Here is a 2590-nt window from a genome sequence, read left to right as displayed (position 1 = left end):
GTACAGTATACTTACCTATCAGAGAAGTGCGCTGATTATTATCTGCCTGTGGATGCATTGCTTGTTGATTTTTCTTATCCCTAAAGGTATATGATCAGACCACACCGGAAATTTCAACTTTTGGCCCTAGCTTTATGCTAATTACTGTAACGCACCAGTTAATTTGTTGTTCTCTTCAGAGTGCAGGGGTGGCAGTGAGTCCAAGTCTTGCCATTTAGAACACCGTGATGCTAGGTCAGAGTCAGTCAGACAGAGTTTTCTAGCACTTGTTCTTTTTCATCTGAATATGCATGACTAACGACATCTAAAAACACCCCTTTCCGTGGTGTTGGCATTGCCAGGAGTGAAGTGACCAGGCAAATAATTAGAGCTCCAATTCCACCACCACCAGCAGTAGCAGGAGGCACTGGTAATGATTAGCCATTAGGTTTATAAGGGCATTCCAAAATTTAGGGGGTGCGAATTAGTGCCCCTAAGGGTCACCACTGGCCTTCTTTACTTGAGTTAATTGAACTAGTTTTCTAAGATACGGTCAGTGTAACCCTTAGGGAGCACCAATTCAATACCCCTACCAAAGTTTAATCATTCTATTTCAAAGTAATTGAGGATGTATTTCTTATTTAATTGGCAAGCAACTAAGGATTTCTATGTTGTATATGTTGTTTCGACAGCGGACTTCAAAAGATTCAAATTTGATGATCTGGTGGGTGCCACAGATAACTTCTCAAGTGCAAAACGAATTTGGTCTGTTGGATCTGCCACCATCTACAAGGTAATAAAAGCATATGTTGCTTGATTAATATTCACCCTTTTCACTTTATACTCTCGATGCTTTTCTTGAAGGGTGAAAGGTCAAAAGATTTGCTGATCTTCATCATTTGAACTGAATTTTCAGGGCCGTTTCCGTGGACAGGAAGTTTTAGTCAAAAAATTTAACTGTTCCCCAACATCCACTATCCTTCAGGGATTTATGGATCTTGCAGTGCTTGAGCACAAAAATGTAGTTAGATGCAAAGGATACTGCATTGAAGAAAAGGCTATTTTGGTCTATGAAGACATGCCAAATCGAAGATTGGACACATTCATCAATTACTTTCGTATGACCCAGTTCCCACAACTTATTCTATTTTTCATGTTTTTGGAACTGGTCTGTCCACATTGTTCAAACTAATGCATGAGACATGAAGTCTCCATATGTGAGTTGCTGTTATTATTTATTCTAACTGCATGAAATATTTTTGCGGCATCTAATATAATTCTGTCAATTTCACGTGACTGTAGACTTGCTTCCAAGAAATACAAGAGTGGAATTATCACTCTACTGGTCTTCATGCTTCCAAGTAATTAAAGGGATAGCCAAGGGTGTCTCATATATACATGAGAAGTTCATGCCATGGGGAGATCCTTTCAGTGGGGGTCTAAAACCAAGCGACATCCTCATGGATTCTGATTGGAATCCTAAGATAATCACTATCGGAATCTCTAGAGTAATAGAGAAATCTGCTGAGGCAAGAGCGGTGCAAGAATTAGTCCCAATGTAAGATAGTATCACATATACTTGACCATCCATGCTTGCACGTATTTACGAGATGTTCAGTTTTGCTTTGACTAGCATGTTTTCTTTATAATGCATTGGTTTTTCAGGGGTTATAGAGCTCACGGATATGTTGTTTCGGGTGAGGCATCCGTGGACAGTGATGTGTACAGCTGCGGCCTTATAGTTCTTGAGATTATTACAGGATCGAGCTTCTCTCAAGAGGGACAGAGAACCGATTTCAAATCATTAATTGACCATGTAAGTGATTATTTATGCCTGCCTAAGCCACAACTAAGTCATTTTATGACTAATTCTACCTAGCATATTTAAAAATTTGGATTTGTATGATAAACATTGTTGGCTATTGATAAGAAAAGCTTTCTTTTGACCTATCCAGGCTTGGGTTTGGTATAAAACGCTCAAGGAAAAGGAACTTGAAGACCCAATATTGTCCTGTTATTTAAGACGGATACGAAGCTGCATCAAATTAGCAACGTATTGCATCAAAGAAAATCCAGGAGACCACCCCACCATGGAGGTAGTTCTTGATTTTGTAAATGATAGAATTGTCCAGGAACCCGCTCCAACGTGACCCGGAATATTACACGAAACCATCGGCCTACTGTGTGGTATGAAGGAGTACATATTGAACCCATTCACTGCGGAAGGCAGAATGAGATGCTGTCTTTATTGTGGTGTTGTAGTATATTATTGATTTTTGCATGGCATCAGTGCTTATAGCTAGATCACTGTGTGCACAAAGTATGAATTTAGAATGCTACTTGTCATAAATTTAATTCTTGGTACAGAAACTGAGCCACTGTAGAGAGATATGTTTGAAATAGCTCAGTAACTGTGGCAGCCAAGAACATGAATAATAAAACTATATACTTTTCTTACAACTGTTTGTTTTAGCTAGAAATTGCAGGTTCTAGCTTTTATTTTATATTCCCTATGTTCTAAATTATAAGGGATAAGTCAAACTCTTCTCAGTTAACCAAATTTATAGAAAAGAAAAATTATATCTACAATACCAAATAAGCATAATTAATT

General features: G+C 38.3%; 1 long non-coding RNA gene across 1 annotated transcript; it reads left to right on the top strand.

Annotated features, from left to right (window-relative positions):
• The first annotated feature begins 902 nt into the window (after positions 1-902).
• On the top strand, positions 903-2315 carry LOC111257808. The gene is made up of 3 exons (XR_002678364.1): positions 903-1097; positions 1282-1795; positions 1935-2315. It is a non-coding gene; the product is annotated as an uncharacterized LOC111257808 (long non-coding RNA).
• The last annotated feature ends 275 nt before the right edge of the window (positions 2316-2590 follow it).

The sequence above is a fragment of the Setaria italica genome, chromosome VII (genome assembly GCF_000263155.2).
Source record: "Setaria italica strain Yugu1 chromosome VII, Setaria_italica_v2.0, whole genome shotgun sequence".
In the NCBI taxonomy this organism is placed as follows: domain Eukaryota; kingdom Viridiplantae; phylum Streptophyta; class Magnoliopsida; order Poales; family Poaceae; genus Setaria; species Setaria italica.
The sequence above is the reverse complement of the archived record's forward strand: the minus strand, read 5'-3'. Positions and strand labels throughout refer to the sequence as shown.